This window comes from Uranotaenia lowii, chromosome 2 (genome assembly GCF_029784155.1).
Source record: "Uranotaenia lowii strain MFRU-FL chromosome 2, ASM2978415v1, whole genome shotgun sequence".
NCBI classification, from domain to species: domain Eukaryota; kingdom Metazoa; phylum Arthropoda; class Insecta; order Diptera; family Culicidae; genus Uranotaenia; species Uranotaenia lowii.
In genome coordinates this window covers 247908760-247931530 of record NC_073692.1, presented here as the reverse complement: position 1 = coordinate 247931530, position 22771 = coordinate 247908760, and the positions used below count along the sequence as shown (strand labels likewise).

The following is a 22771-nucleotide window of genomic DNA, read 5'->3' as shown; positions in this document are numbered from 1 at the left end:
TGTAATAATAACTTTAAACATTTTTCAATGCCGTAAAAAACTTCACCAAGTATGACGGATTGGTTTAATGATATCACCTACAAACGATTAACTGGTTTAATCATCCTGTACCAACACTGTTGGTGTAAAAATATTTTTCGAGCAATCACTCAATTTTTTCAAATAAATATTTTTATAATTCAGTTACCCGTCTGAGGAAACATGCAACAAAATGCAAATCGAAGAGACACCTTGTAAATCTCGTTCCCATGTGCTGAAATATGATTGTTTTGTATCTCGCGTTTGTCAACATTGAAATTTCATTCATCCAAGCATTTATTTTTATGATTTCAGCTAGTAGAATTTATTGGAGTATTATTTATCCCCTAAATGTAAAAAAAACATCTTTGTGTTCAGAAAAAATGTAGAAATTAGTTTTAACAGGTCGAACAATTACTGAACAAATACTGAAATTAGTGTTTTAATGCGTAACGGTTTTTATGACATCGAAAATTATTCAAAAACTTTATTTTTATGTACGCTTTCATCACATTTTTCGTGTAAAACTAAGTTTGATGAAAGTTTCCAAAGTATAGTGAAAAACGCATGTTTTTTTTTTTGTTTCGATTATAGTCGTTTTACCATCTTTATGGCATTCGCTACTTTATCAACGTTGCAGTTGGCGGATCGTTATTGAAAAACTTATCCGGTACAACTGTGTTCGATGTTTTGCTCTTGGGCTCGAACTCGCGGACATCGGCTCAGGAGACAACAGACTTGCCAACTGAGCTATATCACAAGCCCACACATGTTTTTTGAAAATTAAAAATAACTGAAGAAACCAATAATTTTTCTGAATACGTCAATTTGATGTCCCACTAACTTTAAAACTTGCATACAGGGTATGATTATGGGTTTTTATAGAAGCCATTGAAGTTGAAAATTGTTGCATGTTGCCCCCGTCGACGGTACCTACCTGACCAGACAAATCCGGGCTGTTTTATCTGAAAATCTGGCAAAATCCGGGCATTTGATTTCGAAATTTTCAAACGATATTCCGTGGATATTTTAAAATGGATCACTGGAAAATGCTTTTTTTCCGAAAGGAGTCGCCAGTAGCACACAGAGCTGTCAAACCTCACGATCTAAGTAGTATAGAAAACAGAAAAATCAACAAAACATGGCACTTGATGCACTATGCGAGATCACGCGGACAAAAATCGTTTTCAACCGTTTTTTTATATATTGGAGCTGGCTAAAAGTTTTTAACAAATGAAAGCGAAGCAGGATAAGGGCCTGAGTTCCGCACAAATACATGTATAAATTCCCCCTTTTTTATGAACATACTAGCTGATCCCGTACGAACTTCGTTTCGCTTTAAATCATTGGTACGTCAAAATGAGTTAAGAAAATGAATTCGAAACATTCTTTTGAAAATTTTGGGGAAAAAATTCTACAGTGTTTAAAGTCGCTACTATTGCTATTACTTGAAATTCAAATTACACAGTTGATTGGCTTTTTATTAAAATTTATGTGAGAGTGTTTTCTTGTCGATCGGTTGCAAAATCTACACATTATGGCAGAAACATGTACTATTTGTTTATGTGTACGACTCTTTTGCTTGACCTTCACACTTAAATTGGTATCAATTAACTGCATCCAACAAAATTATTGCACAAAACACTGAACATTCAATGAAACCCTCTTTTTTTGTCTCATGGCCCGAAATCCGAAAATTGAAACCAATTTTACGTTCCTCAAAACTCCCTTGTGCCATTTTTTCTTTTAAAATTATATGTAAAATAACGTCAGGAACTTGAAAACAGTGAACAGTGAATATAGACGCTCTTTTCGCCGACCCTTGACACGGAACATGCCTATAGTCCACCTAGAGTCAATTGCTCATAGTTTATAACCCTCATCTGAGCATTTTTATCTCAATCCGATGCATGATCACGACAATATCGCGAAAACAGTGAGCAACTAACATGGACAGTCTTTTTTTTTTGACCACGATTCAAAACTTGACACCTGAAATCAATTATCTTTTCTGTTAAACTCCCATGTGTCAATTTTCATTACAATTCTATGCTCAATCAAGAGAATATCGTAAAAACAGTGAACAGATAATAACCCCCTTTGCCGACCCCTGAGTCAAGATTTGAAACCTGAAAGCAAAAGAGCGTCCCTCAAAACTCCAATGTGGCAATTTTCATCTCAATCCAATGTAGAATAACGTCAATATCGCAAAAACATTAAAGTTGGGTATGGACGACTCCTTCAGCCGACTTCTGATCCGCAATTCGAAACTTGAAATCGATTGCTCGTCTTTCAAAACACTCATGTGCAAATTTTCATCACAATTCGATGTAGAATAACGTCAATATCGCAAAAACATTAATGAGTGAATATGGACGACCCCTTTGGCCGACCCCTGACCCTAAGTTTGATAACTGTAATCGATTGCTCGTCCCTCAAAACACTCATGTGCAAATTTTCATCACAATCCAATGTAAAATAAAGCCAATATCGCAAAAACATTAATCAGTGGATATGGACGACCCCTTTGGCCGACCCCTGACCCTAAATTTGATAACTGTAATCGATTGCTCGTCCCTCAAAACACTCATGTGCAAATTTTCATCACAATCAGATGTATAATAATGCCAATATCGCAAAAACATTAATCAGTGGATATGGACGACCCCTTTTGCCGACACCTAACCCTAAATTTGATAACTGTAATGGATTGCTCGTCTTTCAAAACACTCATGTGCAAATTTTCATCACAATCCGACGGAAAATAACGTCAATAACGTGAAAACAATATTTGTCTTGTATGGACGACCCCCTTAAGAAGGGGTCGTCCAAAAATCTAAAAACATTTTTCATCATTCCTGGTCCTAATGAGCATCCATGCCAAATTTCAGATCTCTAGCTCTTAAGGCGGCTGAGTCTATAGAGGACAAACAAACAAACAAACAAACAAACAAACAAACAAACAAACATACAGATAATTGCTTTTTATATATATAGATAGATAAGTCACTTTCAAAATTGTGTTCGTGAAACGTTAACTTATAATTATGTGATCTTGTGGAAACATTTTGAATATATGTTTGTCTGATTGTTGGTATGAAAATCTTTCTGAGTGTGTTACCATAGTTACCACAGAAATTGTTTTATTTTCATAATACACAAGAATGAGCGCATAGGATAGGCTATTCTATGTGTAGGCTCATCTGAGTGAATGGAGTGCGAGCTAAATTTATCCATTATTCGAACAAAATCAAGAGAAAGATAGGAAAAAATTACTTGTGCCTCAATTTTTCCGTAGAAGGACATCAAATTGTGATCAATGCTTAAAAATATTTAATGTTTTAAAATTGAGTAGATTTGTTCAACCGGGTTATCTGTAGTTGTGAATATTTGGACGTTCGATGAAAATGTTGACGCTATCCCGGATTTTCCAGTAGAAAAAAATCTTACTTAGCAAAAAAGACATTCAGTTTTGGCTTTGCTTTGCTGTATTTCATTTTTCAATAAACAATTGTTCTAAACTCAAATTTGAGTTTTTTCCGTTAATTTGATTCTCATTTTCATATAACATATCTGATCTTTAAAACTTCTCAGTTCTTCAGTATGGTCAAGCATGGATCATCTTAAAGCTGGATGCACTGTTTATAATACCATAGCGCTCCTAGTTGCCGGATCTGGAATGTTTTGACAGTACTTTGTTTTGGAATGTATCTTCTATCAGTGCTAAAAATTCTATTACGAATCGTTTTGTTTCAAAAAAGTTACACCTTATGGAAGCCGCGAAACGAAAACTAACTTTGGACATCCACGTTAAATACCCGACGTGGTCTGGTTCAAAATCGCAAAATCGTTAAAAATGGTCAATTCGACTGTGTGCAGCGTTCTCAAAAATTTTCTCGAGATGCATACTATCGATCGGCAGGTTCTTACCAAGCGTCATATTGAAACTTAGGATCGGAAACGGCATTTGAAGGTGTTAAGAACGATCAAGGCAAACCCAGGGCAGTCGGACTATGACATCGCCAAGAAATTCAATGCCGACCGGTGCACCGTCAGAAGGATTTGTCTGCGCGAAGGAATACGATCTCATCGGGCCAGTAAGCAATCAAACCGGACATTGAAGCAGAATGTAGTAACCAAAGGACGTGTCCGGAAGTTGTACAACAAGGTTCTAACTAAGTACTACGGATGTATCCTCATGGTTGACGAAACGTACGTGAAGATGGATTTTGAGCAGCTTCCTGGCCAAACATTTTAAAAAGCCACTGGTCGGGGTGATGTCCCCGGCAAGTTAATAAACAATAAACAGTATAAAAGAATACAAACATATCGAAATGCAGTCTTCAGATAAAATACTTCTAAAATCAAGCTACTTAACATTTCGGAAGAACGCATATTGAAAAACCTATGTTTTTTTAATTGATTTTCAGCTAAATAGCCTAGTTTTGAAACTAGCGGACAGCAGAAACTGATTTGAAATTTAATGTATTTATCATTCTCCTCGAGATCCTTTCGGATGCCTTTTTTATGGACTACGATTTATATTTTTCCGGTAAATGGAACCAACATTGTAAACATCAAAGAGTTTTCATTTAATGCCCAGAAGCAGAGTCGAGCGATGTTCCTATTTTTTGTTTTTGAAAATTGCATATTTTTATCATTTTATGGATCATTTTCGCCGTATGGATTTCAAATTCTGTCAACGTCTTTTCCTTGTAATTATATAATCAACTTGACAAATCGCATAACTTACTGAGTGCTTCTGCTTTTTGCCCGACTTAGTCATTAACATGAATCTATTGTTTCACACCTTCTCATCAAAAACGCACACTTTATCGCTAAACGATGCGGCAGACTCTAGTAAGAGGCGAAAGCATCATACATAATTACACCTCCACCTTAATGATGTCTCGGTTCTGTTAGCCAGCATCCATCTACCTTTTCTTTGCGGGGGGTATCTGCAAAATATTATGAAACCTTGTCGGCGTTTGTTTTTCGATATCCTCCTACGTTCTAATCAAAACACGAAGGAAATTGAAGAGTGCCGCTGTTGATAGCTTGAAATTTGTTCGGAGAAGATGTCTAAATTAATTTCCATAATTAATGTGAGTGCTCTAATGCTGAGTCAAAGCGAAAAGGCGCTGTTAAGTTAGTCCTAACCGATGGATTTTTGTTCTATTTTCCCATGTCAAACGAATAAAGTCACCCGTAGGAAAAGTGTGGGAAAATCTACACGCATACCGGAACATGAACTTGTAGGTACTGGAGCCAACGCAAGGTAGCGGAGGATAAAAGGCAACAACCCATTCCAGGACCGAAATTATTCGCCTCGGGTACCATTCGGTGATCAATATGTGAGTGTGTGGCGTGTGTATGTGGAATATAATGTGTATTTTGGCCATTTTCGTCACGGGCTGATGATGCGACGATGTGAAAATGAAAAGCTTGTAATGCGTAATGATAGCAGAGAGCTCTAGAAGGGTCTATCGGAAACCCTCTCAGGAATGCGGGTCGAACAGAACATAACATGAATCCTGTATCGTTATGTAGCGTTAATGAGCAATATCTATCGTAGTGGTTAGCTTATTCTGATTACGGTCCGTTTTCATCCCAGGAATTTCACTCTCTATTTAATTGTTTCTTTAATTTTGAGACCGTAACAACAGTCGAGTAGTAAAGCGTCAATAAACTGTTTGAAAAAATTGAGTAAAATGAAAATCGTGCAAATTATTACAACACAATCAAGACAGTTTTTTGAATTTTAATCGGTTTTTAAGTAAAATCACTTATAATAAGAAAAAAATCGACTTGAAGTATTTTATACGCTCAAATCACCAAATATTACCAAAAATAAAAAAAATATTTTGAGAAACAACAATTAAGACATCCTTACACAATTTCGCTGACAAGCTTAGAGAAAAAGAAATATCGTCACTCGAAAATTTTCGAGTCCTGTCTCTTCCAAACTAAACCCAATCCACCACGAAGATCCAACAGCAATTTTTTAAATTTCTTTTTTTAGAAGTTAAGAAATATATTTATCACCTATTTCTGTGTCATCGTTTGCCTATCCGTATGCGCTGTGTATGAGCGTGTGGAATATATGCCAAAACCGTCAGTTCGAGGTTTGAGAATCAACACAATGGCATGATTGCAACGTGATGATTTCTTGTTTGAAATAAAATTTGATTTACGTATTTTGAAAATTAGGTTATCGCGGTATTCCCTCAACAGATTTTTTTTTGTTTTTTCTCTATGATTTTAAGGGATGAATCACACATGTGGATGAAAATGCCAGGGAAATAGCAGTAAACATTTAAATGTCTCTGATGTTTTTTTTTACTAATTTTAATACAGTAGAACCCCACTTATCCGAGCTTCTGCGTTATCTGAGCCACCATTTCAATGAGCCACAAAATCATTGGAAAGTTTTGTTCTAACACCGTGATATATTTTTTATGCTCTTTGATCGACCTTTTTCGACGAGCTTAAGGTCTAAAGTTGCGAAAAAAAAGTTGATTGAATAGCATAACGAAATCCATGTGTTCAAAGAGCTATGCGCCTGGAAGATATGCAATACTAAAGAAAAGTTATAAGGTTAGTCATTTCGAATTCCTTATATGTTTCACTTATTCAAGGTGGTCCTTCCCCGACTACCTCAGATAAGCGGGGTTCTACTATTGTTTTCTTTTCGTTGCTATCGGCAGTCACATTTGTGAAGGTACTAGCGCTAGGAATAAATTGAAAATAAATTATTCGTGGAAACACAGTAAAAAAAACACGGAAATGGTACCGATGAACAATTTTTTTATAACCAATTTTTTTACTTTTAACAAGAGCAATGTTTGCAATTGAGATGGCCGCGAATTAGTCAACTTTCACTATTCTTAACCCTTATTGTTTATTACTTTATGAAGATTTTATTATTTTTTATACTGGTATTTTATTATTTTAGAAAGGCATTATTGGAAAATAGTATCCACCACAATCCCTGTGCGGTAAGATTTAACAGCATATTCAAACGCCCGCTCGAGTTAAATTAACGCCGCTATTCAACCATAATGATATTACAACTTGGAAGGGTATAATAATGACCCAGTGAAGGTGTCTAAAAAGCTGACTTAATTCGCATAGATAACAAAAGTTTCGCTACTGAAGGTTTTCTTTTCCCCCAAGAGAATCAACCCGGCCAATCGTCACGCGATTCATCATTTTCACAGCTCGCATCGAGGGGAAAAACTCGACTTACAAGGATACCACCTCTTTTTTTTCCTTCATACAAATGTTGGGGCTGTTAGGCATTTCGATACCTGCTTTTGAAATCCTAGCCCGCGGTCTCGAAGGAAGAGAAGCAACACGTGACAAAATATCCTCCTTCGAAATGACTTTCCTCCCTACCTGGTTTTTCGTTAGTGCTGTAGGCGGTACTTTTGCCAACCGATCGTATTTTTCTATTAATAAGTGCTTCCCTGTCAACCAGCGGAAATTCCTAGCATTTTGTTTGTGGGCCACCCGAAAACTACTCACTTCCACCCATTGAATTTATTTACGATGACAGAGCTGTAAAAACTTTTCCCGAGTGTTTTGCGGTGCGGTGCGGTCAGGTTTCGACTTCGGCCGTTCATGACTAATTTCTATGGCCGGCAGCTAACCGGGACTAGACCAGACCAGGCCAAACCAGACCGGGAGGAGCGGCAACTTTTCCTATTTATCCTTCGCCGTTTATGGGCAAGTTATGTTCATAAAAGTGGCATTACCCTTGATGGTGAAGGTGAATGCAAAAGAAAAATGTTTCTCAACGTTCACCACAGAGAGGATAGTCGGCTTAATTGAATTTTCCTCGCTTAATATCATAACTTTTACATTCACCATACTCCCAAATCCTGCTTAAGGGATTTATTGAAATTGTTTTACCAAGAGAAAACTATTTTCATTACGTTTGAACAATCACAATTCTAAACTGAAAGAAAATGCAAAACAATTCAGTCCAAATTCGTGCTATTCAAGCTAGAATCTTAGCATCCGTCCCAAAAATTTTTACTCGTCCCTCGAGTGTCAATTTGACACTCCAGCCCATAACCAATGTTATTCAACCAACCTCTTGTTTTCCAACCGATTTTTACAAAATTTATAGTTTTAGAAACCTCGTAATGTAACTCAAATATGTTAGTCAGACAATAGTCAACTACAACACTAAGGTTTTCCGTTCTTCAAAGTCTAAGACAAGAAATCCGAAAAAAACATGCTTCGAAAAAAAACTGTAGATCAGCTACGGATCTGGAAGAAAGCTGAAGTAATTTTAAAGATTATGAAGTTTATGTGTAAAGTATTGAAGCGCTAGTGAAATTACACCACTAGAATCGGTATGAATTTAACTTTATTGTAAAAATCTTGCGTGAATATTCTCAAAATCCAGTGCAAAGTTGAATTTAAGTGCAAGAAAATCGGAAAAATTGCATAGTTAAAAAAAACAGTTTCCTTTGAAAATTTGTCAAAAAGCCGTCAAAATTTTCGTATTTCTAAAGATGCGAAAATGTGCCAAATCACGTCAACTTTCCAATCATCTTTTCAAAATTTGTCTGGTGTGGTGTGATTGGAAAGTAAAGCTATGATCATTTAGTATCCGAGCACTACAAAACTTTAGCAGCATTGTGGTGGTAATGAAAAGGACTAGGGTAACGGACCTATTTTGGACCGCTTTGGGAAGTGGCTATGCTATTTTCTGAAAAAAAAAATTACATGTAATAATTTTTAACTGCTTCATCCATTCATTACGAAGATCAAGGGATTTCCTATCGAAACATATCGTCATTTGTTGCAATGTAAAAAGATTCAAGCCTAAAAACTCAATTCTTCGATCATTACTCTGGTCGGTATTTTGGACCACCAGGTTTGATATTTTGGACCACCCTCTGGACCAATTTTGGACCACCCTTAATTTCTTTCTACAATCATCCGTTTACATAACATGATATTTCCTACAGCGCACTGCAATTTTGACACAATTTGTTCCGCAGTGTTAAATACTGGCCAGATAGCTTATACAAAGGATCAATTTTTAAGTTAAAAAAAAGTCTGACATCTTCAAATCTCCGTCATCAATTTGATGCATTTTGACTTCTAAAACCTTAGTGGATTTGATTTGGCTTCAGTTCTGTAGAATACATAGATTGTAAAAAGATCAAAATGTGCGAGAATTATGTGATCTTTCCAACCATCTAAAAGTCAGATTTTTTTCGCTGAAAAATTCACAAAAGTTCAGTTTTATCTTTGAAACAACTTTTGTTCTCTATTATTTTGGAGTAAATTTTTCAACTCTTTTTTTTTAAATTGCATAACCACAGGGGCTGAAAAACTATATTTTTAGTACTTTTTCGTTTCTAATTTTTACACATTTCACCAATTTTTTTTGTCAAGTTTTGAAACATATTAAGATTATCTCATCGCTATAGCTAAATGTAGTTTTTGTTATATTGTTCTACCTACTATTAAATGAGATATGTCAACTGTTATAAAAATTAAACTCGTTACATATTTGCCGATTTGTCGTCATTTTTCCCCGCCCCTTCTTTAGACGGGGTTTATATTTCGTCATTTCTACCTAACCGAGCATTTTTTTCTTGAAAATCAACTCTGAATAGTTGAAATTTAAGGCCAAACTGTCAATAATTTTTCATGATGCATGTACCCGGTCCAAAATAAGTCCGTTACCCTATATTGACTAAAATTGTAGTGGCTTTCAAAGTGCTCTCTACCGCTGCTGGGAGGCTTTGAGGGTCTACAAAAACAAACAGTGAACTGAAGAGTGAACAATAAATTGACTTCTGCTGAATAACTATTTGAACTGAGTGCTGAAAAACTGATGACCCCATTTCCATAAATTCCAGCTTTTAAAAGTCAACCATTTTCATATTTTTGGAAATCCTTATAGAGAAAGAAAAATTAATTAGATTCCGAGTTATAAGGCCAAGTCAGCGATTTCAGAGCTTCAGTAGCCTTCGAGGAGTTTAAACGGGGGATTAGAAAATTGATAAGATTATTAAATCTGAGGTTTTGAGTTTTATACAGTTCAATTTCATTAGCCAATTTCTAACTTTTAAGTTATCATTGATGACCATCCAATTTTGAGAAAATTAATTGTAAAACTGCTCAGTAGTGCAAATTCAAACAAATGATATTTTTGAATTTAACATTGATTATTCTTCAAAATAATTTATGAGATTTTTGTGCCCAAAAATAAAAAAATTGAATTGGTGACTTCGGTTCAGAGGTGATCTGTTTTCGATAACTTCAAAAAAATATTAGAGAGCTTTTAACATTTAAGGTAAACTAATATTAAAAAAGTGTAAATAAAAAAAAACGAAAAATACACACATACAATTGAAAACGTGCGAAGTAAATTTTATCATGGTTCAACAAAGTTCAGAAGTCTTTTAAGAAATTTCGGAGTAAATAAAATTTAAACAAACCAATGTACAAGAAGATTATCCATCTTGAAAATTGGGATAATCTCCAACATAGATTTTCATTAGATAGGGGGTAGGAAAGATAAAAAAAAACAGTTTCACCTTTTGAAGAAAAAAAAATAGTACCAAATGTATTCGAGCTTCCTAAAAATGATTAATGTAAAAAATGTTTTTCGTGAAAAGATGAATTAGCATTGAAAAAAATTTGTTTCAAATTTATTTTAATCAAAACCTCATAAGAATAATTTTTTCATTGATTTCAAAACTATAAACAGAGTGAATAATCTCAATGAAAACTTTAAAAAGACTTACAAAACTTTCTAAAAAAAGGTGCCAAACATAAAAAACAACAATGCTTTTATCTCAACAAATTTTAAATATTTTATTCTTCAAGTTAATGAACTTTGTTTGAAAAATTGAACAAAATGTGATTTGAATATCTTTTTCATCACTTTAAAATATTTCTCAAATGAAAAAATATAGTAAAAATATTTATTCAAATATGTCAATCGTTAGAGTATAATATGAACTTCAAAATGCCATATTTTCAAAGCAATTGTAAACTCTTAATTTTTTTTAAGAAGTTTTCCAAAATGTATGATATGGGTATAATTGATCCCTAGAGTCCAAAAGAGTCCTTCCTTCTTCTGAAAAGATCATGATCATTGGTTGAAATTACTAATATCTGTCCAATAACTTATGTCTATCCAGTAATTAATGTATTTATCAAAAATCTAAAATAATGGGCCTTAAAGTATGCAATCAATCTAGGGTAGAAAACAAACTTTTAGAATAATCTTTGTCTGATACTTACAAACTGAGAAATGAGAACTAATATGGCAAAAAAAAGCCAACGGACCTTTTATCTTCAGATTTTACTAGATTTTTGCCTAGGGTCAGGGCACCCTGAATTAAGGATCATGTTTCCTTTAATAAAGGATCAAGTCTCCTTTATTAAAGGATCAAGTCTCATGTAACTTAAAAAATATACCGTCAACTGGGGCAACATGCAACAATTTTCAACTTCAATGGCTTCTAAAATCTTAATGCTTACAGATAATCGTACCTGTTGTACATCAAAAGTTTTAAGGTTGATGGGACACCAAACTGACGTAGTCAGAAAAATTATTGGTTTTACCAATTATTTTTAAATTTACAAAAACATGCGATTTTCACCCTACTAAGAAAAGGGGGTAAGTTGCAACAAACTCTGTAATTAATGAAAAATCAATTGAAAACGTCTGAAAATTTAAAGTTTTTGGTACATTTGTGATGTCATAACGCATAAAACACCAATTGCAGTAATTTTTGGTTTTGTGGGAATCAAATTTTTAATTTTTTCTGACAAAAATGTTTTTAAGAAAAAAGTGTTCATCTGCTGCATACATTTAGGGGTATGAAATACTACAAAATATCCTGTTAGCTCAAATTATGAAAATAAATCTTAGAATGGATGAAATTTTAATGTTAACAAACGCATAATGCAAAACAATCATATCCCAGCATATGGAAACGCGATTTATGAGATTTAATTCCGATTTGCATTTTGTTGCATTTAGCCCCAGACAGCTAACTTAATTGTAAAAATATTTATTTTAAAACATCTGGTGATTTTCCAAGAAATATTTATACACCAACAGTGTTGGTATAGTATAATGAAAGCTGTTGAAACTTACGGTTTTCTTCGAGCAGCAAGCAGCAACTTCTGCTCCCACGAGCAGAACCAAAACAGTTTGTTTTGGTTCCGCATGCTTTGAGTCAATTCGCAATTGAAACAATAGCGGTGATGATTGAAGATGACAGCTGATGATGGTAAACACGGTATAAATGTTTACATCATCACACGGTCAAGCGAGACAACACAAATTGGGTTCGTAGTAACACAACAGTGTTGCCAGATATTCTGGGTAAGAATATCAAAGTACTCATTGAGAAATGAGTACTTTCCCGGTTAGGGAATATAAAATGTGGAAGTGACAATTAGCTATCGCTAATTAATATAGTTGTAATCTAGTGACCTCATAGACGAAACATGAATAAAGATAACTCTATTCCACCACTGAAACCTGCGTTTTTCAACAGGTTATGGGCCCAGATACATCTGGATACGGAAATTTCGAGTTAGTTCGAGAGGGGTACTCTCAAGTATTTAACTTGCGGTTAGCAAGTGGAGCAGCCAGCAGCCCGAGGACCACCAAGATGAGGGCCACCAGCCAGAAGGACCAGCCTGCGCCGAGACGACCCAGCACAGAGGGACCAGCCAGAGGACCACTAGGCAGCGAGATGTCCCAGGCCAGCCAGGAGGTGCCGCCAGCAGTCGAGCCCGGGAAGGTTCGCGGATCGAGAGGGTTACTCTCGATGCCGTCAAGAGCCACGCTGCGGCTAGCATGCGTGAGCTCACGTCCGACTGCCGGGAGGAGTCTCTGGATCCGCAACCGGGCAGCGCGAAGGTTCGAAGGTCAACCTGGAGGAACACCCTGGAGGAGTTGGTTGGAGCTGCTAGCCGAGAGGGTTACTCTCGTGCTCTGGCTGTGCGCTGCTGTTAGCATGCTCGAGCACAGCTGGAAGCAATTTCTGGACTCCTGGAGGAGGTGGTTTGGGCTATGGTTAGTTGCCAGCGACTTTAACCATCCCATGCTGCTGAATCTGAAAGGTTCTCAAAATCATCGAAAAACGGCCTTGATGGCCAAGAGAGGTTCTTCTTCTGGGGTTACCAGAAAACAGCCTGCTAGAAGGTCCCACCGCTCGCAAGCTGAGGTTATCAGCCACCAGAATCAACGTAAAGTTCGATTTGTCATCGATTCTGGTACCACTCAACACATGGTGCGAGATCAGAGCCTGTTGGTTGATGTCAAGACTCTGGAAGAGCCATATGTCATCAACACAGCTAAGACTGGCGAGTGTTTGAGAGCCAAGCGAACTGGAACAATGCATCTGAGCAGTGTAATTGGAAAGTCCATTGTTCCAATTATACTGTACAATGTACTTGTGATTCCAGAGCTCGACGAAAACCTACTTTCGGTCAGAAAGTGCACCGAGAACGGCAAAAGGGTTACTTTTCTCGGAAAGCAGGTCCAGTTTGAGTATTCAGGGGAGGTTTTCGCCCAAGGAAAACTCCTGAATGACTTATACTGCTTGGATTTGTTTTGGAGCCCTAAAACTAGGCGGAAAGCCTTGCTTGGAAGTCAGCCAGCAGTCAAACAATGGCATATGCGTCTCGGACATCTTGGCGTTGGAGCGTTGCAGCGAATGGTCCGTGACAATATGGTAGAGGGTATCTGCCATATTCCAGCCAAGGTGGAAAAACAAGCTGTCTGTGAAAGCTGTATGGCAGGTAGACAAGCAGCCAACAGTTTTCAAACCGTCGAGCTGCCTAGGTCGGGTAGACCATTAGAGCTTGTGCACTCGGACGTGTGTGGGTATATGGAGGTGCCGACGTTTGACGGATTCCGTTACTTCGTCACGTTCATTGACGACTTCACCCACTTCATGACTGTTTATCTGCTCAAGCACAAGAGCGAGGTGTTCGAGCGCTTCAAGCAGTTCGAGGCTATGGCAACTGCACACTTCGGTCAGAAGCTGTGCAAGCTGCGATGCGACAACGGGCGTGAATACGTTAGTAACGAGTTTCAAAGACATTGTTCTGAGAAAGGAGTTCAGATGATATTCAAGGTCCCGTATACTCCGCAGCAGAACGGCGTCAGCGAGCGAGCGAATCGTACACTTATGGAGAAGGCCAGAGCGATGATCCATGGTAGCGGATTGTCGAAGACGATGTGGGGCGAAGCTGTTTTGTGCGCTGCGTACCTCACAAACAGATCACCGACAAGAGGTCTTGTGGTCAACAAGACTCCTTTCGAGATGTGGTACGGTCGGAAGCCAAAGCTTAGCAACCTGCGTTTTCAACAGGTTATGGGCCCAGCACGCTTCCACTGCGCCGAGATTTCGCAATCAGGATACGTCGAGAAGGTTCTGCAACGATTCGGTATGGCCGATTGTAAACCCGTAAGCACACCGCTTGACACAAACGTTCGCTGGACGAAGCTGAACGATGGTGAGGTTATCACCGAACAACCATTCAAAGAATTGATCGGTTGTCTACAATATCTGGCGACATCTTCGAGGCCAGATATCTGTGCTGCGGTTAGCGCACTGAGCAAGTACCAGGCCAGCCCGGCGGATAGGCACTGGCAAGGCCTGAAGCGTATTCTGCGATACCTTCGAGGTACGACCGACACGGCGTTGGTATTTCGCAGAAACGCGAAATCGAAACCACTCATCGGATATGCTGATGCAGATTTTGCCAACGACTCCGATGATCGAAGATCTGTATCAGGTTACGCTTACATGATCTTCGGGAATCTAGTTTCGTGGTCAACGAAACGTCAGCAGACGGTCAGTCTGTCATCGACCGAAGCTGAGATAGGAGCCCTTTGCCATGCGGTCAAGGAAGGTTTGTGGTTAACAAACTTCCTTGGTGAATTGGGTGTGGTTAGCACTCCTTTCACGTTAATGGAAGACAACATCCCTTGCATCCAATATTTGGAAGAGGCACGGACTCATCAGCGGATGAAGCATCTAGATGTGAAGTATGCTTTCATCAGGGACATCATAAGAAGCGGTCAGCTATCTTTGCGACACATCTCTACTGAGGATCAGCCAGCTGATGCGTTCACGAAGGCGTTACCAAGGGCGAGGCACGTGAAGCTGTTCAGCATTCTCAATCTGCGAATTGAGGGGAGGTGTTGAAACTTACGGTTTTCTTCGAGCAGCAAGCAGCAACTTCTGCTCCCACGAGCAGAACCAAAACAGTTTGTTTTGGTTCCGCATGCTTTGAGTCAATTCGCAATTGAAACAATAGCGGTGATGATTGAAGATGACAGCTGATGATGGTAAACACGGTATAAATGTTTACATCATCACACGGTCAAGCGAGACAACACAAATTGGGTTCGTAGTAACACAACAGTGTTGCCAGATATTCTGGGTAAGAATATCAAAGTACTCATTGAGAAATGAGTACTTTCCCGGTTAGGGAATATAAAATGTGGAAGTGACAATTAGCTATCGCTAATTAATATAGTTGTAATCTAGTGACCTCATAGACGAAACATGAATAAAGATAACTCTATTCCACCACTGAAACCTGCGTTTTTCAACAATATAAAGTTTGTAGGTGATATCATTAAGCCAATCCGTCATACTGAGTAAAGTTTTTTATGGCATCGAAAAATGTGAAAATTTGTACATCTTTTGCTCGAATTTTTATATTTTTTATGACAATCAAAAACTTTAAAAAAATTTTTTCATGATGTTAAAAACTATGTCATCATCAATTTGTTATCATTCAATGATAACTTTATTACAGTATATTGAAATAAAAATTAATTGAGTGTTGTGGTATACAAATGTTGCATCTAACCCTGCTTTTGAATGATGCCCCGTTTGACGGTACCTAACAATTTTTTTAGTCTCACGAAAATGCTTCTAGTTCATCTAGAAGTTCATTTATCGTTCTTACTTTTGGAGCATATAAACTTGAAATTACACGCTGTCAGAGAAAGCAAAAAACCGCGAGTTGCTAAAATTTCCCAAAAAAAATGATGAAAATAAGAAAAGGGAATCACTTTTCAATAAATTGATTTCCCCGAGTTGTGGCTGTTTCAAAAAGTTTTTTTTCAATTTAAAAAATGATGGAGAATTGTGGACAACCAAAACCGAAATGACCAAATGACATGCATAGTTTATTAGTTTACCCAAAACAGCAATTATAAAATTCATTAAGTTATTGTAAAGCGATTTCATGTACATAACTTTAAACATTTTTGTACAAACACAGCACAGAATATAATGTTATTGTTTACAACAGATGCTTTAAATATAACATTATCATAAGAATAATTTCTAAAATACTTTGATCGGGGATTTACCATGACAAACAAACGGGAATTTAAATTATCGAGCAATTACATGTCTATTGGTGAATTCTCACTCCATGCCCTGCACTGTCAGATCACGATTGTTCATTTGAAATTCACATTCTGAGTATTACAGTTCCGAGTATTTAATGCGGGTCTTAGAGTTCAATTTCCTTTATGGTCCTACAAAGTTCAACAGCCTTCCCGAAGATAAAAAATAGTACCAATAGAAACATTTTCAAGATTAACCTCTAATTTAGCAATTTTTTATTGTAATAATTTCTTTGTTTCTTAGTTTTAGTTTATTTTTTTCTCAATTCTTATAAATAAATAATTATTTTGTAAATATTTAAAATGGATTTTTTCGAAGGAATACTCTTCCACTGAGTAATTTTTTTTGTATCTTTATATTTCTTCGTAGTAAATAATATTTTTTACGTTCTCAGCATGATTAAAGTTGGTCTTTTTTGATATGGGGGAGTGTGGTGTGGCGCTAAAAAAACAAGACAGAAAAAAGGAGAAAAAAAATAACTTTTTTAACTCCTAATACACAAGTTCTTCTATATTTAAAAATTAAAATAAGACGCCTTGGTTCAGCTGAGATCTTAGAAAATATCGGCCAAATAAAATTTTTCTTATCATGATTGTTTTTGATTTTTTAATGCTTCGGAAGAAAATAAAATTTTGGCTAACACAAACTTTGTCATTAATGTTGTCTCTATTTACCTATTGTTGTTTTTTTTTCTACTTGATAACGTAACAAACAGATTAAACGCGTTAGACTATGTTTGACTCACATTTTCCAGAATTAAATTATTCTGGTCTATCTAGTGTGTTACTTCAGGTAAACTTCTCAACTCATTTTGATAGATAGTAAGTAATAAATTGTTTTGTTATCTCAGCCGTATAGAACGAAACAATATTCGAAGAACTCAGTATCCTGAACCTTTTCGCATTGAAAGGATGTTATTGGTAATCACTTCATCTTGCTTAAACAGAACTTCAGTCTAAAAAGTGGTGTTACGATGTGTATGAAATCATTCGGATAAATAAATAAATCAGACCGACCACATTAAGCGAGTCATATTTATCCCTAAAAGTACGTGGAGGTTAAAGTGAACCTCCAGCTTAAGCTGTGATTTACTATAAGTGCTGAACTTAATTGCAGTCAGTAATAATAAAATTTCATTACATGACGAAAACAACCGCAGGTCATTTCACGATAACATTTTTGATTTTTGACTGCCACCCGATCCTGAAATTCCGTCCGTCCGTTTCACTAAACCTCCATTCAGTTCGGAGTATCCTTTTGAACCAATCAATGAGAGCATGCCGCGTACAATTTCGTTCGAAATTCAATTAGTCGTAAAGCACGAGCGAGTGAAATTAATTTATGACCACGATTGGCACAGTTGGTTACATGTGTCGGTTGCAGAGTGACGGTGGTTCTGCTGAGATCCCTCACGTTTACCGGGAGGCTCAACCAGGATGTGAAGGTACGAGTACGTGCGTGGATGTGCTCTCTTTCGTTGGCTGGCTTCTTTCCCGTCCCGTCCCGTTCCGTCCTCGATCGATCAGCCAATTGATGGCCACAGTTGGTTCACAATGAGTATTTACCGGCATGTAAAAACCCGAACACCAGGTACCGCAAATTGTCAGTCCGATAAATTACGACCGTTTGTATCAATTCGCACATGGGTAAAATACAAGTTGGTGCACCACACACATAGTATCGCTCTGATCCGGTGCTGTGCAGAAATAGTGCATTCTACCACACAGTTTTACATGAATTAGGCAAATCTTTTTTTCTCAGTATAATCGATTTTTGCGTATCTGCATGTGGTTAAGATAAGCAATGTTGATTCATCATTATTTTGGAACAGTTCATCGCTTCTAAAATAATGAATAATGTACTTACTATCTTTTGTATAAACACAGGGAAGTTTTTAGCCCAAAACTCTTTGTTGAAAGCATACATGGCCAGTCGGAACACTATCGCTAACAGCGAACAATGATTAGATTTGGCTGATTAGTTGCTGATTACATTCGTAATGCAGAACAAATTGCTCAAAGGCTGAACATCGTTCATAACGTTACACAAGTAGGAAATGTAATCACGTTGTTTCACTAAATGGTTAATCTCAGTTGAAGGGAAATTGTTTTTAGTGGAATGGGTCTAATAAATATATTTTTAAATATTGTCTTAGCTCAATGATGTATACAAACATTTTGACAGTATAAATAAAAAGGTTTGAATTGATGTGTTAAACTATATGTAAATATTAAAAAAAAAAAGTTCTATTCTTTTTGGATTCTTTCAACAAATATTGAAGCTCTTCATTAAATGCTATTATAAAAGCAGCGTCCATTCTGGCACAGTGCACAGTAGTTTAAAACTCGGAAAACGTGATTATGAGCTTTTTGAAGGCTCAGATGTCAAAATATCAATTGTCAATTGTATGTTCTTCTTGTATGTGTTATTTTTCCTAATAAAATTTAGGTTATGTGTGAGATATTTTTTCTATTTTTTTATTTATCATCTATTCACAACAATGTCTTGGTTGAAATCATAGATTATTCAATTATAAAAAAAACTTTGAAGAAGACATAAAAGCTTTATCTACTGAAACGAATGTATTAAAGGCATTTTTTTTAATTAAACTCGATAAATAAACACTTTTTTTTACTTTTTAGAGCAAATTTCGAGGCCTACTTTGTATAAGAGAGTTGTAACTTTTGTAAAATTCCATAACATTCTTAAACACAGAAAGTCTCTATCTTGAAACTTGATTGTACTTTTCAGGTAATTTCATTTTAGATTAGCATGTTTTCAGGTTCAATAACTTTGAATGTATGTATGTATGTATTTATGTATCCACCTTGGGTATGCGCCGCGGTTATGGCCAAGAAAATAACCCACGTGTCCCTCTGGGCTACAAAAGAACACAGTCATAACCGTTCAATGAAACTTCTATGAAAATGGAATCGTAAGCAAGGGCACTTACGGTATCCTGAATTGTAAGGGTGAAAAGTCTCGAGAAGCTTTAACCTTGTTGTTGACTAACTAGAATAGCATGCAAGTTATAATGCCGCCTCCAAGGCATCCGAAAAAAGAGGGCGTCTTCCTTTTACAAAAAGTAATCAAATACTATCCTCATCTCATTCAGGCATCAATATATCTGAAGGTTGCAAACATTTATGCAGTGTTTGGCATCGCTAACTTGAAACTTAGCGCCCCTAATTAGTGTGCTAACTGAGTCAATGAAAGCGATCACTAATTTTAACCGTTAAATGTAAAGAAAAAGTAAGTGATACTAGCTGAAGCGCTAATCGCTAACCGCTAATTGATGATTGTATGTGGTGAGTTTATTAAGTGAACAGTTATGTTTTATTTCAAATTTATTGTTAACTGTATGTGTGTACTTTGTAGTTTCCCTTTCCCAACAGCAGAGAAAATGGCAATCAAGGATAATTTAGGTTCAATTTAGATCACCATACCAGAAGGACAACTTATCAGTCGGTTCGGGTTAGGCTTTATAACTAAGTGTTGTCAAATTTTCATAACTCAAGACGATGAAAGAAAGACAGAAAGAGATTCGGTTGAGTGCCTATTGAAGGAACACTACGAAAGCAGGGATTCAGAAGTTCGATATTTGGTCGGGATGAATAAAATCACGGTGGTGACATCATTCGTCTAACAAAGCACCAGAGAAAAAATACTAGGTACAATGATTTTTTTTAAAGATCTGTTTTTAAACGATTCTATTTTAAATGATTTTCTTAAGACGATTTTCTTTAAAAAGACCGAATTTTGTACATGTCAAAAATAGATCCTTGACACTCCCGCTATTTTTCAAACCACTGGCTCAAACATAACTTCTCAACAGATTTTTTTTACCGGAATGGTCACTGTAAATGAAAACAATTTCCAAAAAAAAAATCTTTGAACTTTCCAATTTTATTTAGACTTCTTCAAAGTAGTCAAATTGGATGGAAACGATCTACAGTCAAAGTTTGTCATTTTAGTTTAGTTTAATATTTTCTTTAAAGGTTTTTTAAAACGTCACAACAATCGCATTAATCCAGTGCAATTTGGGAAATATTCCTTCAAAGCTTTGTTTGACGGATAATGTGACTCACCGTTCAGCGATATAAGTGAAATAATCGATTATTACCATTAGCAATTTCGGGTACCTACCAGATATAAGAATTTCCTTCAACCGAGATTTGAACTTCAGTCCTCCAACTTCTCTAATTGATACCTTACCACGAGGTCAGCTCGTTATTTGAAGTGATGTTGCTTTTAGAGTACGCTTCAATTGTGAGCCTAAAACAATTTCATGGGAGTTAGCGGTCTCTAGAGCGGAACCTGACATCAGTGGAGGTTTTTAAAGCGGTAGCTTTTTAAAAATTTAGCGACAGAATTAAAGCGCGTTTGGCGAATTAGCGCTTTTATGCCAAACACTGCATTTAGATAAGTACAAAACATACTCTTCAACAATAGTTTAACAGAAAGCATACTCTTGAGCTCGAGCTCACGGACATCGGCTCAGGAAGCAAGTGACTTGCCAACTGAGCTATATCACCATCCCATTTGTATGTATTTGATTTTTCTAATAATATAGTTTACTGAAAGATGGTAGATTGACCATTTTCCTTATTTCATTCACATACAAACAAAAGTTGGGCTCCTTGCTATGGTTTAGCATATCTTTCAGGCGCAATTATCGGTGAATACATGGATCTTAGTAAGAACATGGTGGCTCGGATAACGCGGAAGTTCGAATATCTGGAGCTCGAAACAAAAGTTACAAAACATTTCTTTTATTTCAGTATAACTTTTCTACGCTTTGTCTTTGCCCTAAACTGTTTTTTTAACAATGCGAGGATTTTGTACGGAATTTTCCGTAAATGGCAGGGATTTGAACAGTTGTACCGAATATGTTTTTCAATGATTGTCTGTTAACTGCATCGATGATATAAAATCGAGAATGACACTAAGATGTTCATAGGACTATAATTGATATTTTCAATTCGACTCGAAAAAGCCATTACATGCCCTCAACATCCGTACTCTTTTGCGATCGAGACATTTGGGTACCGCCAACTGGGGCATCATGCAACACTTTTCGATTTCAGTGGCTTCTAAAAACTTAGTGTCCGCAAATAATTATACTGTTTGTCAAAAAGAATATTGCTTTCACCAGTTATTTTTAAATTTACAAAAACATGTGATTTTTACCCTCCTAAGAAAAAGGAGTAAGTTACAAAAAACTATGTTTCAATGAAAAACAAATGAAAACGTTTGAAAATTTAAAGATTTTGATATCATTGAGATGTCATTACGCATAAAGCGTCAATTTCAGTAATTTTCGGTTTTGTTCGAATTAAATTTCACATTTTTTCTGTCAAAAATGTTTTAAAGAAAAGGCTTAAGAATACTACAATACTACATACATTTAGGGGTAAATAATACTCAAAAAATTCTACTAGCGGAAATCATACAAATTAATGTTTGGATGGCTAAATTTTGAATTTCAATTTTGAATTTTGAAATTTGAATTTGAAACGCGTGATGCAAAACAATCATATTCCAGCATATGGGAACAAGATTTAGCCATTTTAGCCCAGACTGGTTTTATATAAAAATTTAATTTAAAAAAGACTGGTTTTATATAAAAATTTTATTTAAAAAATTTCGTGATTGTCCGAAAAAAAAGTTTAACCCAAAAGTGTTGGTATAGGATAATAGAAGCAATATAAATTTTGTAGGTGATATCATTAAGCCAATCCGTCATACGGGAGAATGTTTTTAAGGCAGCGAAAAATGTAAATGTAAAAAATTGTACATCTATTGCTCCATTTTTTAAATTTCCTATGAAAATCCAAAACTTTGAAAAACTATCTCACTATGTGAGAAATAATCGATTTCGTCTCTGTTTTGAATTTGATGCTTTGGGGTTACATTGATCAGTCTCTATTTTGACGATTTAAAAAAGTTTTCTCGATCATAAAGGATACAAAACACCGTAATAATATTTACAAATGCTAGTTTATAAATTTCATCTTGCTTTTTAAGGTTTTCTTTTAATAACATATATAATTGAAAAAAGTACAATTATGTTGCATACATTTAGGGGCAAAAATTAAAACAATTGCTGAATAGTTTGAGCTAAAAAATACAAATGAAATTTTACCTTAACACATTACTCTAGGCCCTCTCACTATTTCAATTTTCATTTTTGCTTCAAAGTTAACCATTTAATAGGGTTCCTATCCATTTGTCCAATAAGGGCTTTGCCTTGGAAAATGTCCATATTTTTTAAATTTCAAAAACTTATCACTAAAAGACTATAATAATAGCACTTT

The 22771-nt window shown here is 36.0% G+C and overlaps 1 protein-coding gene across 4 annotated transcripts in view; it reads right to left on the bottom strand.

Moving 5' to 3' along the window:
• LOC129750105 (gamma-aminobutyric acid type B receptor subunit 1) overlaps positions 1 to 22771 on the bottom strand; it is a 349408-nt gene that overhangs the window by 237543 nt on the left and 89094 nt on the right. The window lies entirely within an intron of this gene.